Raw genomic sequence first — 8,178 nt, 5'->3', positions numbered from 1 at the left:
AAAAAAATCAAATCAAAATGTTGACAGTTTTTCTTCAGTTTATCTATCTAAATATCAAAGTCATTGTCAAACAGATTAATTTCAAGGAGGAGCTAAAATTTATAAAGTTAGTTGAAGGTAAAACGAGTCTGAACTTTGCTCTTTTGACTGTCAGACAATGAGAATACTGAGGGCAATCATATAATGGTTTGCTGCTGTGGTCCTGGTTTCACAAAGCCCTGGGAACAGGAAAGAGGATTTTGCTCCTCGCGGATGCAGCCACAGGGGGAAATGCCACAATGTCAGCACACTCTTACATAATCTGGATGTCTCGGTAATCCAAAGCAGTCCTATTAAATAATCATAATAGTGGGGTGGAAACTCTATACCCAGTCATGGGAAGAAGCTGGGTAAATTAAACAAAAACTTAGCTATGGGGCTTGCCAATATCTAAAATAATTTTTAAAAGTAGAAGACAGAGAAATTGTGGGCACAAAGAGGGCCACAGAGATGAAAGCGTGTATCCAGCAAAAATTCAATCTAGAACCTTGTGATGATGCTATGGCAGCAGAATTTAGTAGTATTTGGAAGTGGCTCTCTTAAGTATGCCATTCACATACGCTTAATTTCTCAAATGCATCCAGATTGCACTATAATTGGTTTGTTCCAGTGATTCCTTCCCATCTAAAACACTCAAAAAAAGAGCAACGCTTATGTGTGGTTTTTGCTGAATTGGTGAACAAAGACTTAAAGACACGCATATAAAAATAAATCCTCCTTTGCAACCCAGAACTCATTAAGTATGAGTTTTGATACATATCAGAAGGGATGTGGTGCTCACTACAATTCAAAGTGATGGTGGCATTGGTAATAAGATTGGTTTTAAAAACAACAGATCTGAGACCGTCAAGCCTGCAGCATACATAGACTCTTGGTTGGTCTCTGCTCCATACCTGAGTGCGGGTTAAGAAGAAAAAGGAGAAAGGAGAAGTGTGTACTCAGAAGGAATGAGAGAAATGAGTACACACTTCCCAAGGGAGAGGAGAGTAAGACACGGTCAAGTGTGACATGAGCTCCTGACTGAAGAGCTGCAGCTAGTGGGACTCACTCCAATGTAGACCATGGGTGTTTCAAGGGAGAGTCACAACCAATTGTGGTAGCATTAACCATATATGCCCTACCAGTAGTTCCCAAGGCACATCTCGAAGGTCACAAAGACACTTTTATTTTTCTATCCTTTTGGCAGCTTTGGATATTTGTGAGCCACTATTTGGGAGCTGGGTCGTAAATCCAGTACCTCTGGAAGAGCAGCCAGTGCTCTTAACCAACAAGCCATTTCTCCAGTTCCTGTCGACTGTTTTTCATTTCAATTTAACCAACCTTATTTTTAACTAATCATATTTTCTTATCAGTTTTATTTTACTTATCTGTCTAATAATCTTATGTATATTCATAAACAGCAACAAAAACTAAATAAACCTTCCTTCCTTGTCAGCATTAAGAAGCAGGATTATATAAACTTCTTTTCCATAATTTTTAATCTCTAAGAATGGCATGATCTTTAAAAAAAGAGGGGGGAACCAATTATGAGTGAGTACATGTTCCTCTTTTTGGGTCTGGCTTACCTCAGTCAGGATCGTGTTTTCTATTTCTGTCCATTTGCATGCAAAATTCAAGAAGTCATTGTTTTTACTGCTGAATAGTACTCTAATATGTGTATATTCCATACTTTCTTCATCCATTCTTCCATTGAAGGGGGAGGGAAATGGGAGGTGGTGGCGGGGAGGAGGCAGAAATCTTTAACAAATAAATAAATAAATAAATAAAGGGGGGAATGGAAAATATTAAGACATTCTCTTAACTCCAGGAAAGCAAAGAGGATAAAGTATAGACTTGCCTTCCAGAGCTTATAGTATGATTCCATGGGAATACAAACTTCCAAAGAAGGTTTCAACATAAGAAAACAAACCAGTAAGGGCCTAATAATGACCCCACAGAAACCAACAAAGGAATTTAGGACACTTTTTGTCTTTTTTATAGCAAACAAGGAAACTGGTAGAAGTTTCATGAAGGAAGAAGAATTTGAACTGTCCAGAAAAAATATTCTCTTTCTCTCAAATGAATTCCTTAACTCATTCACTTTCCCTCTTTCATTTAACATGTTTGGTGATTACATTCTTAGGACTTTGTGGACCATGAAATATGAATATTGATAAGGATATCTTCATATGCTTTCTTTGTTCTTGCCTTCATTTCAAATCACTGCCATATCAACAAACAAGCAGAAAAAGAGTTGTGTGTGAGGGCTGGAGACATGGCTCAGTGGTTAAGAGCACTCTGCTCTTCCAGAGGACATGGGTTCAATTCCCAGCAACCACATAGTGGCTCACAACCATCCATAATGAGATCTGGTGCCCTCTTCTGGCCTGAAAGTGTACATACAGGCAGAACCCTGTATATATGCATAAATAAATAAATAAATAAATAAACGAATGAATGAATGAATAAATAAGTCTTTGAAAAATAAGAAGAGTTGTATGGGATACTAAGTGTTGAAATAATTGGGGCTTTCCCAGATCTCCAGATTCTTTTAGAATGGATCCAAAATTTCTACTCGAGGGAATGAGAAATCTGTCATAGTGAGATGGGTACATTTGCAATGCTTTGTACAGAGAGCCATATTAATACTACAGAGTCAGTACCACAATGGCATAGAGAGATTGGTGCTCTGACACAATTACATATCTCTGTATCTTAATATTTCTAATTTGGGTCTAGCTAAGATTTTACGATAGAGGATTTAGTACTTTACTCAACATGTTACAAATGCTAAGGGCAGTGTCAAGTTCTTAATGGAAGTTATCTTTGTAGGTAAGTAAATAAGATACACAGTAGAAAGGAGCTTCAAGAAGGGAGATGTTTTCAATGAGTAAATGATGTGGGATTCCCCTTTGTATGCTATGAATATGCTTATTACCATTGGTTAATAAAGACACTGCTTCAGCCTATAGCAGGGCACAATATAGTCAGGCTGGAAGAGATATACATATAGAAAGAGAGTAGGTGGAGTCAGGGAGCTGCCATGTAGCTGCTGAAGGAGTAAGATACTTGTAGGAACCTTACCTGTAGGTCACAGCCTCATGGTAAAATAAAAAAATAGTAGAAATGGGTTAGGTTAATTTAAGATGTAAAAGTTAGTTAATAAGAAGCCTGAGCTAATAGGCCAAGCAGTATTGTAATTACAACAGTTTCTGTGTGATTATTTTGGTCTGGGTAGCCGGGAAATGAAAGTAAAGCTGTGCCTTGTTCCCGAACTAACACAAGGTCTGCTTTTTGGAATAGAGAAGAGACATACAGATATGATGGAGAAATAGGCTGCAATAATTAGCAGATGATATATCTGAAGACTGTTTTATTATAAAGAAAAGGATTTTTATCACTATATTAAAATCATTTGGAGTTGGTCGAGATTGTTGAAAATGAAGATGATATATTTTGAGAAGTTTATATTGCTATTTGTGAGACCCAACGTATAGAAGAGAATGTACTGGGTTGGACTTGTATAGCATTCCATAAAGCAGTAAGGGTAGAACAAAGATGAAGCATCTGAAGAGGCCACAGGAAGAAGAGATGTGAAGGGGCGTGGTAGATCGGTATTTATAATTAACCAGACCAACTTAAAATAATATTCAGCTTTAATAAACAGAAGAAAGGAAACTTACGAAATCAGCGTTCCAGTGATCCGGAAGCGCAGGGGGGCAAAGAGGAAGGAGGGCAAGCGCACCTGGATATTTTATCTGTTTTTCTGAGGCCCCAGGGGGACACACCCTAAACAGAATGTGATTGGCTGAAGTTCTCCATCAGAGATGGAAATGATATTATGTAGAAACTTGGGCAGTGGAATAATGGAACAACTCACTGACTGCAAACAAGATGAGAGAGGGATTGGAGATTACTAGATATCCGTTTTGACTTGGATTTTCAAGGATACAGAGAACTGAGGCAAAATGCACTTGGTAGCAATTTTATTTGGAGATGACATCTTAGAGAAGCAGTAATGAGGGTAAATGGATGACAAATAGAGAAGGAATAAAATAAAACACTAGGTGGCCACAGCTTTATAAGAAACACAGATGGTTGCTCAGTCACATTAGAAAGACTTGGAAAGGCTGTATGGAATCACTTTGGCTTGTAACCATCTAATATGGGCAAGAGGAGATTTGAGTAGATTTTATCTGCAGCCACCTGCTTTCTCCTATCTTCTATCAGTCCAAGTTTGTCTCAGAGATCATTAATTTTCAAATACTTATGGAATATGTTTCCTAAGTTTTTGTCCAGCTTCAGTGCATCCAAATCCCTAGACAGATCCAAATACATCTGAGATTCAAGGTGAGTCATCTGTCTGCTGTTAGAGCCCTCCCTCTCTCTGTTTGCCTGCCTCAGGAGCTGGCTAGGAAAGTCATTATAATTGCCTGGACGTGATCGCTTGTATCTTTTAATAGCTGATAAGCATCTGGAAGGTCCCAGGTGGGAGGTTAGAAGTGTACACAGAGGTATTAGATAGGGGAAGAGTGGCTCTCCAGAGATCTTAGCACTGCGGGCAACTGCCTGCACCAGGAAGAAGGTAACAAGAGCTCAGGTTCTCTATTTCTTCCTCCGAGGGTGATCAAAGTCTCCTCTGTGGTTGTTATGGAATGGGCCATTCCAGGTTTCCAACCCCGTTTGTTGTGAACAATGTAGGGCTGGAGAGATGACTCAGTGGGCAAGAAGAGAATGTTTCCTGCTCTTACAGGAGACCAGAGTTCGCTCACCAGCACCCTTGTCAGGAGACTCACAACCTCTTATAGCTCTCGCTTCTGGAGATCCACTACCCTCTGGCATCCTAGGGCACTTGTACACATGTGCACACACATGCACACACACAAATAAAGTAGTAAATAACTTTTTAAAAGGAAAAACTACAGTCCAGTGGATATGGAAAAATGCAATACTGTGGTATGACCAGTTACTATGAGAACATTGGTGGCGTTAATGGGGATAAGGAATATGCAAGTTGAAATTGGAGTTTCTCTGGGAACAGAAAGAAATGAGCCGGCTTTACAAAACTGAATGTGATCCTGTGGTGATATCCTGTGGTACAGATCTCAAAAAATTGTAGACCAGTGAAAAGTTAACAGTTGAAGGAACTGTGAAGGCAATGTGCTAAAATGTCTCCTTTTAGTCAGAGTGGAAGGTATGATTCACGGAGGTCTAACGGTTTTATAAATGACACAAATCAAGATGTAAAAGTGAGACTAAGAAATTCCTTCTTGCCAGGCCGCTAACCACATGGAAGGCATGGACCACCTGAGCTCTCATTCTTAATTTGATGACGGCACAAGTTTCAATGACTACCTCTTAAATGCCTGGAAGAGGCATTTCCCAGTGTCCTGTCCATCTCTCATCTTCCTCTACTCTCTGATGGGTTCAGTAGAGCAATCCAAGTCCAAAGACAGAGATTTGTCTTTAAAAAGTTATTTACTACTTTATGTGTGTGTGTGCATGTGTGTGCACATGTGTACAAGTGCCCTCGGATGCCAGAGGGTAGTGGATCTCCAGAAGCGAGAGCTATAGGAGGTTGTGAATCTCCTGACAAGGGTGCTGGTGAGCGAACTCTGGTCTCCTGTAAGAGCAGGAAACATTCTCTTCTTGCCCACTGAGTCATCCCTCCAGCCCTACATTGTTCACAACAAACGGGGTTGGAAACCTGGAATGGCCCATTCCATCGCAACCACAGAGGAGACTTTGATCACCCTCGGAGGAAGAAATAGAGAACCTGAGCTCTTGTTACCTTCTTCCTGGTGCAGGCAGTTGCCCTCAGTGCTCAGATCTCTGGAGAGCTACTCTTCCCTTATCTAATACCTCTGTGTACACGTCTAACCTCCCACCTGGGGCCTTCCAGATGCTTATCAGCTATTAAAAGATAGCTGAAAATAAAATTGGTGGTGGAGAGTAGGAAGCCAGTGGTTAAGCTGTATGCTACATCTTGGTACAAAGTTAGAAGTAAGAAAACCCACAGAGGTTATCCAGCAAGAAGAGAGAAGTGAAGTAAGGGAGAAGAGGGAAGTCCCTGAGACTGCAGCTGGAGAACTGAGAAAGGGGAGTATAAACTTCTCCTAGGAGGAAGGACAGGCAGCGAAGGAAAGGATGGGCCCTGTCTGGGAATGTAACCATGGGAGCTCAGAACTGCTGAAGATGTGTTTCAGGGTGAATAGTTACCCAAAGTCACGGAGGTATTAACCAACGAGTTAGCAAAAGGAGGATGGAGAGACTGGCCAACAGGCTGGACAGGAGCAAGGCCAATGATTGGAAATGGAAAGCATTGGAACAGTTATAATTGGAGAGGAGAATAAAGAAAATGCTGAGGAGAGACTGGGCTTTGTAGATATCAGACCCCTGCTCTTTTTTGGAGATTATACGCTAACAGGAGTGAAGTCATCACTAAATAAAAAACAATGAATGAACAAGTTACATAGTAGGCATGAAAAAGAAAAGGCAGTAGAGACAGAGAAAGCAGAATTCCAATGAAAGCATAGAACGAAGTGTAAATTTTGCATGTGGTGTAGGTCTAGGTTATGATTCAGGTTTTGTGTTGTTGATATAACACAAGCTAGGGGAAGATTTAGTTAACTCATTTTCAGTTCATTATAGCAGAGAGCGTATAACTCAGCCCCTTATCTCATGGCAAAAAGGAAGTAGAGAAAAAGGGGAACCAGGCATCCATTCAAATGTGTATCCCCTATTGGTTTACTTCCTCTAGATTCTGGATTCTAGAGAGATCCTGTTCTCAACATTTTTATTACCTCCCAAAATGTCACTACAAACTTGGGACCAAGCATTCAGAACATCAGGCACAGGGACCATCAACACATTCAGAATATAAAATAGCCATTTATAAATTTGCTTAAAGATTGATAGGAATAAAAGATACACAGGGCAATAATTTTTTCAGAGGAGACAGTGAATGCAGACTCTGTGCTGGAACATGGAGTTTGTGAGAAAATGCAACAATGTTGACTATTCCTCTCTGTTGCATCCTGTTGCTGGCATCGAGCCTTTTTTGGACTTTAGAGCTGGGGAAGCCCAACCTCCACGTGATAGCTAGAAGCAGGGATGACCCATTTTCTGTTTTGCACAATGTTTCTAAAATATAGGCATCTGTATAACAAGTATCAACTGCAAAAATTTTTGGTTATTAAGAAAACTAAATTTTATGCAAAATTTATATAAAAATTTTATATAAATTTTAGTCAATATAATCTCAGTCTACAAGGATAGTCTCAAATGGAATGGATGGAACCTAGTTTCATGCTTTTGTGATTTAGGTTTGCAGCAGGATAGGTACTTGTCTGGAAAAGAAAACTGGTTTTCTGAGATTTAAGTAGGAGCTGATAGCTAAAGATTTCAGCATCAAAATGCATTCTCAGTAACTGATGGGGGATTCTTTTGAGAACAAAATACTGTTTTCTTATTAAAATGCCTGGTTAGATAGACCCTTGAGAATTTACAGGCTTTAATGGGAGCTTCGGACTTGCAGTTACAAGTCTGAATCAAGCTTGTTTCTTCCTTGAGGAATCAAGGTGCCCTAGGCTTGGGTCTAAGTTACATAGGAATTATGAGTAGCTGTGAAATTGATTAAAGGCAGAAAGAATGTTATTTATTTTAAAAAGAAATTTTAGATGAATCTGTTTATTTATTTATTTATTTATTTATTTATTTATTTATTTATTTATATTTTCGGTGTATGACTGTTTTGCCTGCCTATGTGTGTGTGCTTTCCACCTGTGTAGCTGGTGTCTGCCAGTGTGGAAGACGATTTGGATTCTCCGAGTCTGGAGCTAAAGATGATTGTGAGCCACCATGTCGGTTCTGGGAATTGAACCTGGGACTCTGTAAGAGTAGGAAGTGTTCTAACTCCCAAGTCATTACCAGTCTAGTCCAGCTCAGAAAAAATATTATTAACAATGGTTATTTGTTAATTTATTGTATACATACAATTTAATATTGTTGACACATTCCAAGAGTATTATTATTCCTGGCATGAAGTTATCCCCAAAGCACAAGGAATAATTCTTTAATAAATATTTCATGAATACCTATAATAATAAAATAAAAAAAGACTTTGCTAAATCATGGCAAGTTTTTTTTTTTGCTAATAAT

General features: G+C 39.3%; 1 non-coding gene across 1 annotated transcript; it reads left to right on the top strand.

The window, feature by feature from the left end:
* Positions 1-685: 685 nt before the first annotated feature.
* LOC113458452 lies at positions 686-812 on the top strand. Its single transcript, XR_003378832.1, has one exon. It is a non-coding gene; the product is annotated as a small nucleolar RNA SNORA40 (small nucleolar RNA).
* Positions 813-8,178: the final 7,366 nt, after the last annotated feature.

Source organism: Microtus ochrogaster, unplaced genomic scaffold (genome assembly GCF_000317375.1).
Source record: "Microtus ochrogaster isolate Prairie Vole_2 unplaced genomic scaffold, MicOch1.0 UNK28, whole genome shotgun sequence".
Classification (NCBI taxonomy): domain Eukaryota; kingdom Metazoa; phylum Chordata; class Mammalia; order Rodentia; family Cricetidae; genus Microtus; species Microtus ochrogaster.
This window is presented reverse-complemented; position numbering and strand designations above follow the sequence as displayed.